At 42.8% G+C, this 20,519-nt stretch overlaps 1 long non-coding RNA gene across 1 annotated transcript; it reads left to right on the top strand.

Annotated features, from left to right (window-relative positions):
• The first annotated feature begins 40 nt into the window (after positions 1 to 40).
• LOC133042698 (uncharacterized) lies at positions 41 to 19,885 on the top strand. The gene is made up of 3 exons (XR_009689563.1): positions 41 to 125; positions 19,050 to 19,094; positions 19,214 to 19,885. It is a non-coding gene; the product is annotated as an uncharacterized LOC133042698 (long non-coding RNA).
• Positions 19,886 to 20,519: the final 634 nt, after the last annotated feature.

Raw genomic sequence — 20,519 nt, 5'->3', positions numbered from 1 at the left:
CAGGGTCGGACCCGGGGACCCCGGGGAGGCGGGGACTACATTTCCCAAGATGTCGCGCGCGGGGTTTCGTTCCGCGCCAGGAGTAGAGACCCGTGATTGAGGTCTTCCCTGTCGATTAGAAGAGGGTAAGCATCTGGCAGGGCTCTTGCGGGAGGCAGGAGGCGGCGGGGTTTGAGGTGTGAGCTTCTGGGTTTGTCGCTGACCCCCTTGGCCACCTAATTAGTGAGGTTCTCAGAGTCACCGGCCAGGTGTGTTTTTCCGCCTGGGCCAGAGAGCCGCTGCGCTGGGTGCGGTTGAAACTTGTTCCTCATAAGACCTAGGAGGTGGGTTGGGGAGAGTCTTGCTGGATAGTATGACTGTTGTTCTGATCCTCCAGGTGGTTCAGATGGCTAAGCAGCGAAGGGATGGGAGATGGCTTGAGAATTCCGAACAGGCATCTCCCCAAGGGGTTATTAGGAACAAAATCTAGGAACCAGGATTCCACCTGAGCTTGTCAGATGTTGGAAACTACTTAGATTCCAAGAGTGGAGGCTTTCAGCTTGGCTGGCCTGGGAGCCCCTTGGCGGTCTGTTGCTAGTCTAGTAATTAAAACCATCTAGTGCGTTCTTTCAACTTACGCACGTGTGCCCAGACTGGAGGTGCTGGAGTGCGATAAGGGGACAGGAAGAAGAATCACGCGGGGGACAAATTCCAGAGTTGGTAAATACTGATAAAAATGAAGTTTCCAGACTTTTTTCTTTCCCCTGCATGTGAAAATACAGATGCATTTATCGCTGGCAGAGGTAAGGGAATGGCCTTGGGAACCAATCTGACTCAGGACTCCAGTAAGATTTTTAAAGGCTCATTGTTAATCGGCTATACCCCAATACAAAATTTAAAAAATAAATAAATAAAGTTTGAAATAAGAGAAAAGGCCTTGAGCTCAGAATTGCATATGGCACTGCTTCCTCCCAGCCCCTAGATGATCTGACCCAGCCCTATATTTAATTTTTAATTACTCTGGAAAATAAGGAAATACAAGGATCTGATTCTTCCTGTCATGATGACTACTTAGATTTTCTTTGTCCCTCTTGGTCATAATTTTTTTTTTTTTTAACTGAGCATTTTTGTTTCTGGGTGTGTACGTGCACGCCTGGTTTTATGGTCACTGAGTATATGCTTTGTCCTCCTATTGGGTAACATGGTTGTGTCTGGGCACTTTTAAAAATACCTGTCTGTAAGCAGTAAATGCTCTTGGTGATACTTTTTAACTCTGAGATCATAGCTGTATTCAAGTCAAATCCAAGCCTTCCATCCTTGATACAGTAGAGAGAGTCCTGTTCAGGGCAAAATAATTTTTCCAACCTGACGTGCAGGTCAGCATTCTAAAGTCCAGAAGGAACTAACACACAAGTGCTTCTCTTCCAAGTATATAAAATCAGCAAACTGTTAAGTCTTTCCTTAGATTGAGTGAATGGTAAAGAAAGCCATGGGACAGGTAGTATCAACAGTTCTTAGCCTTGTCTGTACATTCGCCTTTTACAAACACACATTCTTAGCCTCACCTTAATCTCACAGAGTTAGGCTTCCTGACGGTTGGGGCAGGGACATTTAAGTTTTAAAAACCCACAGGAGATTCTGACCAGCAGCGAGGGTGCACGTCATTGGTCTGTTTTCAAGCTTTTAAGGATCTGGTTAATATTAAAATGTAAAAGTCACTGAAATCCATTTTTAATTTAAAAACTTCATTTCAGCTCCAGTTGTTAAGATATTTCCCCACTGATGTACATTTCAGTTTGAGTTTCATTTTTAGCATAAATGTAAATAAGATGTGAAGAAATCATTAGTTTAGCCATAAGAAATAGAAATATTTACCTTTTTTTTTAATATTTACCTTTTTAAATCCTACAAATAAAGCAGTTTCATGTGGTTCAGCCTAATAAAGGGGAAGCAGTAGTTAAGCAGGGATTTTCAGTTTTGGCTGAATATTAATATTACCTGAGAACCTTGGGGAACAAAAACAGTTCCCACTAGAATGGTCCTCCCAAAAAAAAAATACCAACTCTTGGCAAGATTGTGAAGCAGTAAGGACTCATATGTACTACTGGCATTGTGCGAATTGATAACAACCACTTGGGAAGAACCATTTGACATATTAAGCTGAATATATCCTTATCCAGTGACCCAGCAGATCCACTCCTAGGTATGTACCAGACTGATGTGCATACACATCTTTCTCCAAAAGACATATATAGGACTCTTCTTGGCTATAGGACTGTTAGGACATATAGGACTATTCATGGTCGTATTCATTATTTTTGTGATAACTGCAGACTGCTGTTGCTGCTAAGTCACTTCAGTCGTGTCCAACTCTGTGCGACCCCATAGACAGCAGCCCACCAGGCTCCCCCGTCCCTGGGATTCTCCTGGCAAGAACACTGGAGTGGATTGCCATTTCCTTCTCCAATGCATGAAAGGAAAAGTGAAAGTGAAGTCGCTCAGTTGTGTCCAACTCTTAGCGACCCCATGGACTACAGCCTACCAAGCTCCTCTGTCCGTGGGATTTTCCTGGCAAGAGTACTGGAGTAGATTGCCATTGCCTTCTCTGAACTACAGACTGGAAGCACTCAAATGTTCAACAGTAGGTTGGATAAGTTAATTTATATGATATCCAATATAGTGTGTGTGTGTGTGTGTGCATGCTCAGTTGCTCAATCATGTCTGACTCTTTTTGACCCCAGGGACTGTAGCCCGCCAAGCTCCTCTGTCCTTGGGATTTTCCAGCCAAGAATACTGGAGTGGCTTGCCAGTACCTCCTCCAGGGAAATCTTCCTGACCCAGGGATCAAATCCATTTCTCTTACGTCTCTTGCATTAGCAGGCAGGTTCTTCACTAGTGCCACCTGGGAAGCCCCAATTAAGGAATTGATAAATGATCTATCAGCCACTCTATCTATGCCTTCTCATCCTTTGCCACAGCAAAGTGATAGTTCCATTCCATTTAGCAAGTATAGTTTGAGGACCTACTGTGTGCCAGGCACTTGTCTGAACTCATGTGATATACGAGTGACTAGATTTTTAGAAATGGCCCTTAAGAGTTTGTGCTACAATCCCTGAACCTGGGTATGTGATGACAGTCCTGTCATTGTGAGGAGGCACAGTAGGGGCTTCCTAGGTGGCTGCCTGCCAATGCAGGCGATGTGGATTTGATCCCTGGGTTGGAAAGATCCCCTGGAAGAGGGCATGGCAATCCACTCCTGTATTCTTGCCTGGAGAATCCCATGGACAGAGGAGCCTCATGGGCTGCAGTCCATGGGTCTCAAAAGAGTTGGACATGACTGAGCATGCAAGCACGCATGCAGGAGGCCCAGTTGACCTTAAAAAGGGAAGATTATCCAGGTGGGCCTAGTCTAATCAAGGAGTTTTCTCCAGCTGGAAGCAAAAGAGAAGGGCAGGAGAGGAATTCACAGTGACCCCAGGCATGAAAAGTACTCAACACGCTGGTTACTTATATGAAGGTAAAGAGGGCCCCGGCAGGCAGCCAGCAAGGGCACATGGACCTCAGCCCTGTAGTCTTAAGAAACTGGATTCTGCCAACAACCTGGGTGAGTCTGGAAATGAACCCTTTCCCAGAGACTTCCGATAAGCTTCCAAACCACCAGACACCTTGATTTAGGTCTTGTAAAACCTGAGCAGAGAACACAGATGTGTCCACTCAACCATCTGCACTGTAGAGCTGTGGGCTAATAAACCAGCCTGTTTTAAGCTGCTAGATTTACCTATTTTATGTTAATTTGTGTGTTTAGTTTAAAGCAGTAGAAGCAAACACCAGGTACATCCTGTTAAAGCAGGCAGTTATTGTCCCATTTTTGTGGGTGGAGACAGACTGAAAGAATGATCATAATACCAGTGCTAACAAAGTTCATCAGAATCTCTGGAGGTAGGACTCCCATACCCAGTGCTGTTTTTCTTTTTTTCAAGTACTCTAGGAGATTCTAATCTGTAGCTTCTATTGCACAATTCGTTAAAGGTATAGAGACCAAAATGTCTGGGTAAGAAGTAAACAGGGGACTTGGCATCCTCCTCTGTTACCTGCTTTGTTATCCCATCACTAAGTCTTTTTTTTTTTTTAACTTTTTATTTTATATTGGAGTATAGCTGATTAGCAATGTTGTGATCATTTCCGCTAGACACCAAAGGGACTCAGCCATCCTTGTACATGCATCCATTCTCCCTCAGAGTCCCCTCTCATCCAGGCTGCCACATAACATTGAGCAGAGTGCCCTGTGCTGTACAGTAGGATCTTGTTGGTTATCCATTTTAAATATAGCAGAGCATCACTGAGTCTGGTTGCACCTTCTTGAGTGTTGGCTTCCTCTCCACTCCCTCCGCTTCATTTAAGTAGTATCAGTGTCTCGACTGGCTCCACGGGGACAGGAGTGGACTCTAGTTCTGCTCACCTTTGATGTTCCAGCCACCAGCACTCTGGCACATAATGAATATTTAATACATGTATTATGCATTTATGAATAATGCCTGACTGAAGGAGTTTGTAAATAAGCTACCTAATGATGATTAGGTCTCCATTTTCCCCCATGAAACTGCAAGTTCATATTTAATTTTTGTTTGTTTTAATTTCCCTACTCTTAGAAGTAGACATTTTCATCAATCAAAAAATGAATATTGTGTATTAACGCAAGTATGTGGACTCCAGAAATGTAGTACCAGTGAACCTATTTGCAGGGCAGGAATAGAGATGCAGATATAGAGAATGGACTTGTGGACACAGTGGGAGTAGGGGAGGGTGGAACAAAATGGGAGAGCACTGACACATATTCACTACCATGTTTAAAATACATAGCTAGTGGGAACCTGCTATAAAGCTCTTGAAGCTCAACTCAGTGCTCTGTGATGACCCAGAGGGGTGGGATGGGATGGGGTTGGGAGGGAGGCTCAAAACGGAGAGATGCATGTTTACATATAGCTGATTCACTCCATTGTACAGCAGAAACTAATACCACATGTAAAGCAATTATACCTCAATTTAAAAAAACAGTAATAACTTAGAGACAAGCTAATCTAAGCCCCCTCATGTCACAGTTTAGGCAGAAAAGCGAACGTGTTTGCCCAGATCACACCGTGGCCAAACAGTATTCACAACATAGGTCCAGACCAAGGCTCTGGACAGGAATGGGGCGGGGAAGATTTCTGTTGCTCTAGACTCAGCTTGGCTTGGTTTGCGGGCTTAGCTTTAGGTCAGAGAAGTTAGCGCTACTATGCTCCTCACTGCAGATTTGAGGGGAGGTTGAAGGAGCCCTTCGCCAGGCTGAAAGGGGAAGCCACTCTCATAGTAATGGCAGAGGAGCAAGAGGGAGAAAGCATGCAAGACGTTAAGGCCCGGCTTAGCACTGGAGCACTGCCCTTTCTTCCCCGGTGTCATTTGCCAAAGCAAGTCACGTGGCCAGTCTCTTTAGAGGAAGCCATGGAATAGATGTGAGCTTAGGGAAGGATGAAGGATTGGGCTAAGTCCTCAATCTCTACCATGACTGTGTGCTCACCTCCTATGGCTGCCATGGGCAAGTTCTGTAACCTGAGTGGCTTAAAATTTACTCTTGGTCCTGGAGGCTAGAATTCTGAAGTCCAGGTGTTGGCAGGGTCATACTTCCTTTGAAGGCTCTAGGCATGCATCATCTCTTGCCTCTTCCTAGCTTCTCGTCTAGGTTGCTAGCAGTCGCTGCAGTTCTTGGCTTGTCGCTGCAGCATTGCATGGAGACAGATCTCCATTATCACTTGGTAGTCTTCTTCCTCATGAGTGTGTCTGTGTCTCTAAATCTCTCCTATGAGGACACCAGTCATTGGATTTAGGGCCCACCCTAATCCAGTATGTGGAGAAGGAAATGGCAACCTACTCCTGTATTCTTGACTGAAGAATCCCATGGACAGAGAAGCCTGATGGGCTATAGTCCATGGGGTTGCAAAGAGTCAGACATGACTGAGTGACTTTTACTCACTCACTAATCCAGTATGAGTTCAGCTTAATTTGATTACATCTACAAAGACCCCATTTTCAAGTAAGATCACATGCACAGGGACCTGGGGTTAGGAATCCAGCATATCTATTTCAGGGACCCAATTCAACCCCCAGCAGACTGGAATTTCTTGTACCATTTTTTATAAACCAGAGCAGTTGTTCTCAAGGTCTCAGTCCTGGATGCAGAGCATGAGCATTATCCTGGGAGCTGGTTAATTAAAATTCTTGGGTTTCAGTTTAGACCTACCAGGACCCAGCAATCTGTGGTGTTACAAGTCTGCCAGGAGATTTTAATTTGTGCTAAAGTTTGAGAATCACCACCAAAGAAAATATTAGAACCCAGACTTTGCAAAGAGGTAAATTTAGCCATTGTTCTTATTTTTTTTCATTAATTATTTTTGCTTATGGCTGTGCTGAGTCTTCACTGCTGCACAGGGGCTCCCTGTAGTTGTGGTGACCAAGCGAGGCTACTCTCTAGTTGTGATGTGCAGGCTTCTCGTTGCAGTGGCTTCTCTTGTTGCAGAACACGGGCTCTAGGGCATGCAGACTTCAGTAGTTGGGGTGCATGGACTTAATTGCCCCGCAGCATGTTGTATCTTCGTTCCTGGACCAGGTATCAAACCTATGTTCCCTGTATTGGCAGGTGGATTCCCAACCACTGGACCACCAAGGAAGTCCCTAGCCATTGTTCTTAAGGAGTAAGCAGTGGGACCCAAACTCAGCTGGGTGCTAAAAGCAGCAGGTTTAACCAATTCATTGAGTAATAAGGATATAATTCTAAGGAATCTAGGTCCTATTTGCCTCATGGAATAGTGGACTTGATAAAGCCCTATACTTACAGCCCAGAGTCATCATAATGAATCTTCATTTTCTGTGGGTGTGAAAAAAGATGGGAGGGGTCATCGGGGCTGGCTCCTGAATCTGGCATGAGCTGCACTAGGAAGAAAGTGAGAAAATGTAGCAAGGCTTTGAACAGTGTTCAATACATTTGTAGAAATGATTATTACCAAAGACCTATTGCTGACTCCACAGTTCTGTCTTCAGCCAGTTCTGGAAAAGAATGACCCAAGGACCCCTATGGCTGCATGCACAGAGCTAAGAAAGAAAGATGCCACAGTTGCATATAGCATTTCAGGCTTGGAAAGTTAATTTACCAGAGAAGCCATGTATAATGTTCAACTAAATATGACACAGAGGGCGTCAGTTTAGATGGGGTTAGATTCTCAAGTTAAAGTGGAGAGTAAATATAAAAAAACAGGCAACTTTGCCCTTGAAAATGCCTTACATTGCTTTTGAAATATAGGACATGTAAATATATATATATATATATGTATATATATATACACATATATATATGTACACACACACACACACACGTACAATCCTGCAGAATAATTTCCTAGCTCACCAAAATTAGAAAACATAAAGAAAAGATTGTTAAGCAGATGTCTGTAAATTTAAAATATTCTTTCTTTAAAATAACAATCAAATGCCTAGTTCTGAATGGGGTGATGGATAGAGGGTTCTGAACTCTAATATCTTAATATACCATTTGGTTTTGTGGGGATTAAATGAAAGAATTAAAGCTCCATCTTAGAAAAGAGGCAGTTCTCCAAAGAAATGAGAGTTTGGTTCAATAGATTTAACCTGCCTACATGAAACAAACATTAATGGAGTGGTTATGATTTGCCAGAAATTCTTTTAAGTGCTTTAAAAACACTCTAGCATCCTGACTTTGCAGGCCACATGCTTAACCACTATGCAAGCTCACCTTTCTAATTTTTCACATGTTGTATTTCCACCATATGCAGTTTTGCAGAGTTCAGACCAAGGTCAAAACTTGGAACTGGGTACATTGATATCAGGTGTGGACCCAAAGGAGCCGCCCCCATGTGCCTCCATTCTTGAATGGTGGGCGAGTAACACGGACTAAACCTCTGAAGCCTTTTCTTTTTAAGTTGTATGCCTTCCTTATTTTCCCAGAGGCAGAAAATACAGCAGAGTAGTATGTTGTCGCAAAAGCAAAGAATGGGGTTGAGCCTTCGTGGTTAGAGATGAGAAAAGTCTATCCATTGTCAGAGACTAAGAGCCGGAGGAATTCATGCAGTTGGATGCCGATAAAAGGCACTGCAGGTACTGATGACAGATTACTGTCCTCATAAACCTGAAGGTATGATCTAGGGCTCAATCCTCATGTCTGCCAAACTCAGAGAAGTTAAAGAAAAATGGGACATAGGAGATGATTTAGATTGCACCTGGGAGGGAAAGAATGAAGCACGCAAGATGTGCCTTGTGAGATAAGGCCAGCATTAGCATAGTGCAGATCCAGGCTCTGTCTTCTGCTCGCTTTTTCAGCCTGCGGTAACTGTTAGAGAAGAATTTGGCTTTTGAAAGGTATTTCTTTTTTTTAATGAGTTTTTATTTATTTCTTATTTTGCATGCTGTCACTTCATTCATGTCTGACTCTTTGCAGCCCCATGGACTATAGTCCGCCAGGCTCCTCTTTCCATGGGATTCTCCTGGCAAGAATACTGGAGTGGGTTGCCATGCCCATCTTCCAGAGGATCTTCCTGACCCAGGGATCAAACCCGCATCTCTTATGTCTCCTGCATTGGCAGGCAGGTTCCTTACCACTAGCACCACCTGGGAAACCCCAATTTATTATTTTATTGATTGATTGATTTTTGGCTGTGCTGGGTCTTCATTGCTGCGTGTGGGCTTTGCTCTAGTTGTGGCAAGCGGAGGCTCCTCTCTAGATGTGGTGCACAGGCTTCTCATTGTTATGCCTTCTTCCTGCTGCAGAGAACAGGTTCCAGGGCATGCATGCGGTCTTCAGTCGTTGTGGCGTCTGGGGTCAGTAGTTGTGGCACGTGGGCTTTGTTGCTCCATGGCATGTGGGAATCTTCCTGAACCAGGGGTCTAACCTGTATCTACTGCATCGCCAGGGGGATTCTTTATCACTGAGCCACCAGGGAAGCACCGAAAGGTGTTTCTGTGATGTCAAGTTTCGTTCACGAATCCCCAAAGCTAGAAATGTGAATTTCATGGCGGTGGGGGAAACTGTCTGCTAGTATTTGCCCCACAGTTTCAAATGTGAATGAGGCAGTATCTATTAGGTGTTTTAATTGATACAGACTATATTTGTTCAGGCAATCTCTGCCTTCTTCTTATAGGCCTTCTATGGATCCTTGGGTGTCCTTCACTCTCATCCTCTGGGCTGGTCATAGGCAAAAAGCGAAGGCAAGTACAATGTCTCCCTAAGGGCGTGTTCCCGCACAGCGCTCCCTTTTGTGTGCTGGATGTTTCATTGACTCTGTCTTTGGAGTAGACAAATCGTGGACCCTGGACACATATAGATCTTAGTTGAAATCTGCCTTTCCCCACAACCAACTGAGTGACCTGAATAAAGTATTAGTAATTAACATCTCCACCTTGGTTTTCCTATCTATGAAATGGATAACCACATATCCCTTTCAGGACTTAAATTTTTTTAAAATTTATTTTTATTTTATTTTACTTTTTAGAAATTAACTTTTATTGGAGTATAATTGTTTTATAGTGTTGTGTTAGTTTCTACTGTACAGAAAAGTTAATCAGCTATATGTATATGTGTAATATATATATATAATACATATATGCTACATGTAGCTATATGCCCTTTTAGGTCACTACAGAGTGTTGAGTAGAGTTCCTTGAACTAAATGTTAGGTTCTCACTGCTGCTGCTGCTAAGTCGCTTCAGTCGTGTCCAATTCTGTGTGACCCCATGGACTGTAGCCCACCAGGCTCTTCAGTCCATGGGGATTCTCCAGGCAAAAATACAAGAGTGGGTTGCCATGCGCTCCTCCAGGGGATCTTCCTAACCCAAGGATCAAACCCAGGTCTCCCCTATTGCAGGTGGATTCTTTACCGTCTGAGCCACCAGGCTTCCCGGGTGGCGCTAGTGGTAAAAACCCACCTGCCAATGCAGGAGACATAGGAGATGTGGGTTTGATCCCTGGGTCTAGAAGAGCCCCTGGAGGAGGAAATGGCAACCCACTCCAGTATTCTTGCCTGAGAAATCCCAGGAACAGAGGAACCTGGTGAGCTACAGTCCATGGGGTTGCAAAGTGTTGGACATGACTGAGCATGCATGCCTAAAAAAACTGAAACCAATAGAGTATATATGACACATATATGTCAATCCCAATCTCCTAATTCATTCTTCACCCTCACCCCCTTGGTGTCCATACATCTGTTCTCTACATCTGTATCTCTTGTTTCTGTTTTGCAAATAAGATCATCTCTATCATTTTTTTCTAGATTCCATCTATATGCATGAATATGCAGTGTTTGTTTTTCTCTTCCTGACTTCACTCTGTACAATAGTCTCTAGGTCCATCCATGTCTTTAAAAATGGCCCCAATTTTTTTTTTCCTTTTTGTGGTTGAGTAATATTCCATTGTATATATGTACCACATCTTCTTTTCAGGGCTTTTTGAGAGTTAGGTTGTCTATCTCGCTAACACATCCACCTCAAAGTTTGTGGCTTAAAATTAAAAAAAAAAAAATTATATCACCCAGTTTCTGCAGTTCAGAGAATCTGAGAACAGTTTAGCTGGGTGATTCAGGCTCAGGGTCTCTCATGAGTCTATAGTCGAGTTGCTGGCCAGGGCTGCAGTCATCTGAAGGCTCGACTGGGGCTGGAGGGTCCCCTGCTATAGCGGCCCCTCGCACACCTGGCACATCTGAGCTGGCTGTAGACAGGATGCCTTTGTACCTTGCAACATGGCCCCCTTCATGGGACAGCTGGATGGTCCTCACAGGGTGACAGTGGCTTCTCCCAGAGAGAGCGATCCCAGGAGGAAACCACATGTCTTTGGTGACCTCACCTTCGGACTCGTACGGCATCACTTTGGCCTAGTCTACGTGCTAGAAGTGAGCCACTAAGTCTAGCCAGTGCTCAAGGGATGGAGAATTAGGCTCTCCATTTTAAAGGGAGTGTCTGAGAATGTATGGACATATTCTAAATCACCATAAGAGGTAGCATAAGTAAAATTCCTGAAATGAGAGTTTAGTAAATTCAAGACTTAAATAGTATCTTGTTCTTCATCTCTGCAGTACCTACAATAGTGTTTTTCACGTAGCAAGCATCCTAAGTAGTGAGATAACATTTATTACATAGTGAACGAAAATTACTGCTCGCCTTGTGTCATGTTTTGTGCTAAACATTTTCAGTGGAATACCTCATTTCATTGTCACAATAATCCTGGGAAATGGATGCTACTCTGTTATTGTTATCCCAGTTTTACAGATGGGAAAACAGAAGTATGCACAGAGAAGTTCAGAAATTTCTTGATTTGGGGGCTTCCCTGATGGTCCAGTGAATCAGGCTGCCTGCTCCCAATGCCAGGGAGTTGGGTTCAATCCCTGGTCAGGAAGTTAAGATCTCACATGCTGCAACGAAGACCCAGCACAACCAATATAAATAATCATAATAATAAAAAATAATAATAAAAAGAAATTCTTGGATGTTAACAGATGGAGGGGTGTGATAGTGCCAGGAGTTAAAACTGTGAGTCTTCCTACATTTCAAGGCTTCTAAAACTACTCATGTGAAATATTCCCTCCTTTGAAATTTATTTGCCCTGAAATATTTTGAGAGTGGGTGAAATGATACTTGAATTGTGAAGCCTCTTTCTTGAGGCACTTTTCCCAGATCTAGAATGCGCTAAAAATTCCCAGCCAAGATTCAGAATGGGAAGCCCAGGAATTCCTCCCCCAGACTCTTCCTTTCTCCAGTGTTGGATGTAACACTTCCACAGGCCTCTGATTTCTTCTGTCCTACCCTTGAGGTTTCTCCTTGAAACTGATGTTTGAAGGTCCATGGTTAAATATAAATTTGAAAACTGCCAAACTGGATGATCTTACAGATCCCTTCTTGCTCTAAACTTATATAATGACATGAATCCTTCTGCCTATTCCTCATCCTTATAGAAGTTAGTGATCAAGCCTGGTCAGTTTGTCCTCAATGACTACTCTCTTGACTCCTTTTCTCATCCTTAGCCACCATCTTCATTCTACACCAGATGAGAACTGGGATAGAAACATTGTAGCCATCCCTAAAGAACATCTCCAGTCATTGTCATCTCCAAACTGTCTTGTGTCCAGAGACCACATAAACCTTCAAGAATATCCTTTTTTTTTTTTTCAGCAAAACATTTTAATTTTTTAATTTATTTACTTTTTCCCAATTATTTTTATTAGTTGGAGGCTAATTACTTTACAATATTGTAGTGGTTTTTGCCATCCATTGACATGAATCAGCCATGGATTTATATGTGTTCCCTATCCTGAACCCTACTTCCACCTCCCTCCCCATCCCATCCCTCTGGGTCAAGAAATATCCTTTTTGGATATCCTTTTTGGATATCTGTTGCTAAATAAATCCCTTCAGTTGGCTCAGTAGCAGTCCTCATACAGGGAACCACAGATATTAGTACATATCAGTTGTTTTTGGAATGTATAGTCTTGAAAGAAGTTAAGTAGTTTTCTTTAGTGATAGAATTTCCTGAAGAGTTTGATATGCTAACGTGCAGTGTGAATCTTCCTATTGTTGTTGCTCACTCAGTCGTGTCCAACTCTTTGTGACCTCATGGATTGCAGTGTGCCAGGCTGCCCTGTCCTTCACTATCTCCTGGAGCTTGCTCAAACTCATGTCCATTGAGTTGGTGATGCCATCCATCTCATCCTCTGTCGCCCCCTTCTCCTCCTGCCTTCAGTGTTTCCCAGCATCAGGGTCTTTTCCAATGAGTCGGCTCTTCTCATCAGGTGGCCAAAGTATTGGAGCTTCAGTTTTAGCATCAGTCCTTCATTGAATGTTCAGGGTGAATTTCCTTTAAGATTAACTGGTTTGACCTCCTTGCTGTCTGAGGTACTCTCAAGAGTCTTCTCCAGTATCACAGTTTGAAAACATCAATTCTTCAGTGCTCAGCCTTCTTTATGGTCCAAATCTCACATCTGTACATGACTATTGGAAAAATCATAGCTACCTGAGAGAGAGAGATAATATAACTCAAGAGGTTGGCTCTTTTGAGCTTTTTATGGGCTCAGGTGAGGGAACTCTCTTGGATTGTCTATTTGAAAGCAGTTTATTATCACCAGGCCACTTCCCTGAGACTTCTCACTTGGTAATAAGTCCCTACTTGCTGTACTCCCTTCACACGTGAACTTCCAGAAATCCATCCCTCAATAATTGTTGTTCTGTTTCTGCTTTACTGCCCAACCATCAGCCTCCTCAGAGTCAACACCTCAGAATATCAAGAGGTGTGTGTGTGCTTATATACACATACATAACTTTCTTTACTGAAGAACGGGGTGATTTTATGAGAGAATTGCCTACAGAGGATCTTAGGATAGAGAAAGTATTCTGTATGATGCTATAATGATATAGACACTATGGTCTATATCTACCAGCTCCTCTGTTCATGGGATTCTCCAGGTAAGAATACTGGAGTGGGTTGCCATACCCTTCTCCAGGGGATCTTCCCAACCAGGGACAAACCCAGGTCTCTTAGGTCTCCTGCATTGGCAGGCAGGTTTTTCTTTTACCAGTAGTGCCACCTGAGAAGCCCGCACACCATTATACATTTACCCAAATCCACAGAATATACAGCACTAAGAGCAAACCCTAAGGTAAACTATAAATTTTGGTGAAGATGAAGTTTTCCTAAAGATACACCTTTAAAAAAAACCTATCAGATCTATTAGAATAACACATAGCTCACCTTAAAGTTATTTTAATTCTCAGGGAGAGCACAGCCCCTTTAAACTCTAAATACAAGTTTACAAGTCAGTAAAAGTTCATCATCGGTAACAGATGCACCACTCTGATAAGGGATGTTGATAATGGGGGAAGCTATGCGTGGGTGGAGGTGAGGGGTTATGACAGTCCTTTGTACTTTCTGCTGTTTTGCTAAAACATAAGGAATTGCTGTGCTTCATAGTGTGAAATTTTGGCTAGTTGTATATGGAGTCTGCAACTGCACTAAAAAATAAAATCTACTTAATAAAGGAAGAAATTTAAAACCAAGTACTAAACATAACTTCTTCAAGGTCCAGAAGTATGTGTGTGGGTGTGTGTGTGTGTGCACGCACGCTCATGTGTGTGCATGTACATGCATGTGCGTGTATGTGTGTGTATTAACAAAGAAGTCACTCCTTAACTGGGGTTTCCCATGTGGCTCAATTGTAAAGAATCCACCTTCCAATGCACAAGATGCAGAAGATATGGGTTTGATTCCTGGGTTGGGAAGATCTCCATGAGAAAGAAATGGTAACCCACTCCAGTATTCTTGCCTGGATAATCCATGGACAGAAGAGCCTGGTAGGGTATAGTCCATGCAGTTGCAAAAAGTCAGATACAACTAAGCAACTGAGCATGTATGTATGCAACCCTTTGCTAGGTGGGTCCTCTTTGAAAACAACCACAATTTCTAATCTGACTTCCCTGTTTCTGGTTTTGCCCCTCTATCCAAGACAGCCTTATCTACCAGACTTCCCATTGAAATTCCATTCATGTTCTGGAAAACCTCAACTCCTACCCATTAAGTTCTTACAGAACCCATTGTGATTCCCCTCATTAAGATATCCTTCCAAGTCCAAGTTACTGAGTCCAAAATAGCATCCTTGGGTATTTAGTCAGTCAGTGATTTCTTCTTACAACTCAGAAAGCCACAGAGTTGTATGGGGGAAAGGTCTTGAAGCTCTTCAGTTTTCAGCTTCGTTCAAGTGGGCATTTATCCTCCAAGCCATATTTCTTTGGGAGTTTTCCTAAAGATACCCCTTTAGAAAACCTATCAGGTCTATTAGAACAACACATAACTTACCTTAAAATTGTTTTAATTCTCAGGGAGAGCACAACCCCTTTAAACTCTAATGAAAAGCAAAGTATTTTCTAACTGCTTTGAAATTTGCAATATAACTTGTTTGTCCATTGAAGGCAGTGCATTTATCATGCAGAGTGATAATAGACTCTTTTTATGCTTTTAGCTTGTATAACTTTGGAACTTCTGGATAAAGAAAGGAGCCATATGCCTCCGCAAGACTGCTATCTTAGTCATATAAAAAGAGGTTTTGAAGGACCATTCAAGCAAGTAAATAGTTAGGCACTGTGCTGGACACTAGAAATGGAAACACGAATAACACGAGTCTCCTGACTTGAGAGTACGCCTTCAAAGACATTTATCCATTCACTTGTTGAACGTCAAGTGCATCCTGAGCACCTACTGTGTGCCAGGTACTATATTGAGTGGTAGGGAATGTTTTAGGCTGTGTTCCCTGGAAATAGACTCAAAGAGTGAGAGTTGTGAATTGTGTGTGAAAGTTTATTGGGGAATATCCTTGGGAGAGGCACATGAAGGAAAGTAAGATGGCAGGATTGGACAAGGAGAAAAATGGATATTCAGTGAAGTTACAGTGGAAGCCTTGTTCTATTCTACCAGGAGCTCTGGAGCTGAGATAACCCTTTAGAGATTTCCTAAAGTGGCTAGGAGGCCCAGCCTAGGTATGCCCATGTCAGCCAGTCAATGGTGGCCCAATGTCTGTAAGAGGGTCTATAACTGTGGGTCTGTAACTATGACCCAGTTTCTCTAAGATGGTCTGTACGATGGATCTGTAGCTATCTGTAACCCTTCAGTATCTCTTAGAGGGTCTGTAACAATGGGTCTGTAACTACAGCCCAGTGTCTCTTAGAGGATCTGAAACTATATAAAACAAGCCAGTTTTCTGCAGCCTGGGGCAGTGGCCAGCAAGGGTCATGGCTTTGAGCCATCAGAAATTGACATCCCCAGCAGCTGGGAGATGGGAAGTAACCTGAGTGGGAACACAACATCCACTATGGGATGGGTTATAGCAGGAACAAGGATCTACCCATGTCCTCAGGGAGCTGATAGCCTCATTGATGAGCTGCAGCAGCAAATAGTTGAGTGCAAGTGCAGATAGATTAGTACCAGAGGAAAATACCTTGAACACAGGGAAAGAGCATCTCACCCAGTCTTAGGGGTCCTGAGCTAGATTCCCAGAAGAGATGGTGTCAGTGATGATGGAAGGAATTAGGCATGTGAAGGCAACAAGGGTGGAAACTGTTAGAAAAGAGTCTTCCTGATAAAGGGAACAGTATGTACAAAGGGTGAGAACTTAGCATGAGGGGACCTCACATCGTTTGGAAAAGCTGGAGTGGAGAGTGAATTAGAAGGAGTGGTGCACGGGGAGGCAAAGGTGCCAAGCAAGGGCTTGAACCTCAAGGTTGGACCTGAAGGAGCAGGGAGGCCAGGTCCCACAGTCGGGGATTTTACCCTGATTATTCCTGACGATCATGGTTTCCATCAGGGAGTTATATGATGAAATGTGCACCACGGGAAGATCATCCTAGCTGCAGGGTAGAGAAAGGAATCCAGATAAAAGAGCTACACAGGGGCCTATGAGTGGTTGTGTAGATGGCTAATTCATTAATTTCTGGTAAAAAATGAGTGACTTAAAATAGAGGCATGTCAGGTGTGATAGAGAGAAATGGATGGATTTGAGAGATTTTAAGGAGGCAGAATCCATAAGACTTGACTGATTGGATATGGGCCTTTAGGGGAAAAAAGGAGTCAAACTCAGATTTGTTTTTGAGCCAGACCAGGCTGGCAGTGGTGTGAAGGATGGATCTGCAAGACTGTCCGACTGAAACAAGGGAGCCAATTAGAGCCATGATAAACAATGTATTTTTGTGCAGGGACACACTCAGGAAAAAAGAGAAGTTTATGACCATACCCTTTTTGTTCAAATGAAAATAGAATTGTAAAATTATGTGCAAATAACATTGTATGTTCTTATAATTTAAATTACCTTTGTTAGAAGAATATCAGTGAGAAAATTGGCCCTGCTTTTAGCCACTTAAATATATTAGTATCTGGGGCAAGTTTAGACATAGCACCAGGGAGACAGCTTGTCATTTTTTGGTTCATTTTTGTGTGGTGCATTGGATCTCACAGAGAACATTCTAGAGTGTTCTTTTTCTATCCTTGATGTCACCCTGAAGGTAGGAATTATTGCATTTCTGGAATAAAGAAGCAAAAACGGAGGCTCAGAGAAGTAAAATGGCTTTACTTCCCATTAAGGGGGAAATGAAGTTAAGTCTAGGATGTTCATTCCATTCAGTGCTGAGTTTCCTGAGGTTGCAGCCATTTCTTGCCATGCGTCACACAAACATAAAATGAGTGTGCCTGCTCCCTGCTTCTTTTAGCACGTGTGTCTCTCTGTGGCTGCGGGATTGTCTGTCTGCTCATGAGAGAGAAAATGAGCCAGATAAAGATGCCTTGTTATCAGGGAGCCCCAATGCCACCTCTTTCTGCCAAAGGTGCTGGCCACCTAAGCATTCTTGCTAACTGAACACATTCAGGCCACTTCTGAGAGCCCTGCCCTGGACCATCCTATCAAATAGGCTTTGGCTTTTGGCTCCCTGGAGCACAGGACCTGGGCAGGACAGAGGTGATTTCTCCAAACGTAGATTCCTGTGTTGTGTAGCGTCCGAAAATCTGCCAGCCAATTAGACCTCGGTTTCTGGGTTGTATTTTGTAGCCAAATGAAGTAAATGTAGCCCAAAGAGCCCCATTCCCCAAATCAGTGACGCTGTCACCTCCAGGGAAGATGACTCAGCCCTGAACTGGAGCAGAAGTAAGGAGAGGAGGAAGGGGGAGGGAGGGCAGGGAGGGGAGGGCAGACTTCTGTTTTGAAACTCCCCTTCAGGCTGCATTCTCTGGCTACACAATAGCCTCCTTTTTGACAATCACAGTGTTGGGTTTCACAATACAAAGAGAAAGAGGCTTGTTTTTTAATCTGGCAATTTAGAAATTAAAGATGTAATTAAGTATGATTACAGATAAGCTTGAAATATATCTTCTGCATATAAACACGGACATACAGATGCAGCCATTTCAGGTTTATTCATTAGTCTCTTTACAAGCACGTGGTAGTCTTCCTTTCCCCCAGCTTTACTGACATATAATTGATACACTGTGTAAGTTTAAGGCGTGCAACCTGTTGCTTTGATACACTCATCTATTGCAAAATGATTACCACCATCCTGTTAGCTAACAACTTCATCACATAATTACCATTCTCTTTTTGTGGTGAGAACATTTAAGATCTACTCTCTTAGCACCTTTTAAGTATATAATACAGAATTATTAACTGTAATCGCTATGTTATGCATTAAATTCCCCAAACTCGTTTGTCCTGTAACTGGAAGTTTATCCCCTTTGACCAACATTTCCCCAATTGTTCCAGCCCTCAGCCCCTGGTAATCACAGGGATCTATCTACTCTCTGTTTCCATGAGTTTGGCATTTTTAGATTCTATATATAAGTGAGATCACACAGTATTTATTTTTTCTCTGACTTATTTCAGTTAGAATAATGCCCTCAAGGTCTATCCATGTTGTTGTAAATGGCAGAATTTCCTTCTTATAATTTATATATATAGTAATATATAAATTATATGTATAATTTATTATATTGTCATTCATTGTCATTCAGTCCCTAAGTTGTGTCTGACTCTTTGCAACCCCATGAACTGCAGCACCCCAGACTTCCCTGTCCTTCCCTGTCTCCTGGAGTTTGCTCAAACTCATGTCCACTGAGTCAGTGATACCATCCAACCATCTCATCCTCTGTTGCCCCTTTCTCCTCTTGCCCTCAACCTTTCCCAGCATCAGGGTCCCTTCCAGTGAGCCAGCTCTTCGCATCAGGTGGCCAAAGTATTGGAGCTTCAGCATCAGTCCTTCCGGTGGATGTTCAGGATTGATTTCCTTTAGGAAACTGACTGGTACTATATATAATTTATTATATTATAATATTATTATATATAATATATTTTACACTCACGGACTCAGTGATAGGTCAGGATTCAAGTCTATTATAGCCTGAGGAACTTGCAACTTTTATAGCAACAATTTAGGCATTGTGAAACCTTCCCTTCTTTCCCAGCATTTATCTAGTTCTTTGCATTGTCCTCTTTCAGAACTCAACATGCTGACTTGGTACCATCATCTGTATCCTCTGTGAGGTATGGAAGATGTCTCTTCTTACATTTTTATGCTTTTCACACGGGGGCATGAAAGTGCGTTGCTTCAAGTTTGTTTTTTCCCAGGTCGCCTCTACTCTTAATTTCTTCTGTCTCCCTAGAATCTTCCTTAAGGACATATCTCAGGCCAAGCCATCTTCTGAAGGCAGCAATTCTCAAGATTCCCCCCTCCTTGTCCAGACACATTTTAGAGGTATAGGCATATTTTGACAAAACCCTCAACCAAAGAGCTGTCTCATACAGCCTTAGAAGAGGTGAGATGGGCTGCCAATTCCTCTTCCACTCTGCTTTTCAGGCATGTGCAGCACTATAATAGGAATAATCTTGAGTGAATTCTAATTCATTCAATTTAAAAGGAGGCTCCTGTGAATCTTATTCCACAGAAATTGTGCGTGCAAAAAGTGTCACACCTGTATGTAGAAAATTCTAAAGGAGCTACCAGAAAAAGTGACTGGAAATGATAAAAGAGTTCATCGAGGTCACAGGATACAAGATCAATTTACAGAAATCAATTGTAATTTTATATACTGGCAATGAGCTATCTGAAAATGAAATTCAGAAAATCATTCCATTCACAATCACAACCAAAAGAATAAAATGCTTAGGAATAAATTTAACAAAAGAAGTATAAGACTTGTTAACACTGGAAATGACACAATATTGGTGACAGGAGTTAAAAAAAGACCTGAATAAATGGAGAGACATTCTATATTTGTGAATTGGAAGTTGGTCATGGACAGGGAGGCCTGGCGTGCTGTGATTCATGGGGTCGCAAAGAGTTGGACACAACTGAGCGACTGAACTGAACTGAACTGAATTTTCGACAGTCACTAATCAAGTCCCAGCAGGTGTCCTTGCTGGACGCTCTGCTCTGCCCTCATGAGAAGCCCTGTGACTCTCCGGGGTCATCCCATTAGGTAGAAGATGGGCCAGCCTTGGTTTTCTCCAGATGCAGACCTTTATGCTGTGAAAAGATTAAAAACTTTCAGTTAGAATTGGCTCTGCATCATATGTTATGGCCAAATGAACTAAATGTAGCTAAGTGAATGAAGTCTCTATCCATCCTGAGTAAGCAGATGTCATAACCATCCAGAATCGGAGTGCTTTGAAAAACATCATTAATCAAATGGAAGGACAAGTACTGATTGGATTGAGAAAAAGTTCACAGGTCATATATCTCAGAAGAGATTTATGTCAGTCATTCAGTTGTGTCCTACTCTTTGCAACCCCATGGACTGCAGCATGCCAGACCTCCCTGTCCATCACCAGCTCCTGAAATTTACTCAAATTCATCTCCATTGAGTCGGTGATGCCATCCAACCATCTCATCCTCTGTTGTCCCCTTCTCCTCCTGCCTTCAATCTTTCCCAGCATCAGGGTCTTTGCCAATGAGTCAGTTCTTTGCAT

This window comes from Dama dama, chromosome 21 (genome assembly GCF_033118175.1).
Source record: "Dama dama isolate Ldn47 chromosome 21, ASM3311817v1, whole genome shotgun sequence".
In the NCBI taxonomy this organism is placed as follows: domain Eukaryota; kingdom Metazoa; phylum Chordata; class Mammalia; order Artiodactyla; family Cervidae; genus Dama; species Dama dama.
Note: the sequence above shows the minus strand (reverse complement) of the source record. Positions and strands in the feature narration are given on the sequence as shown.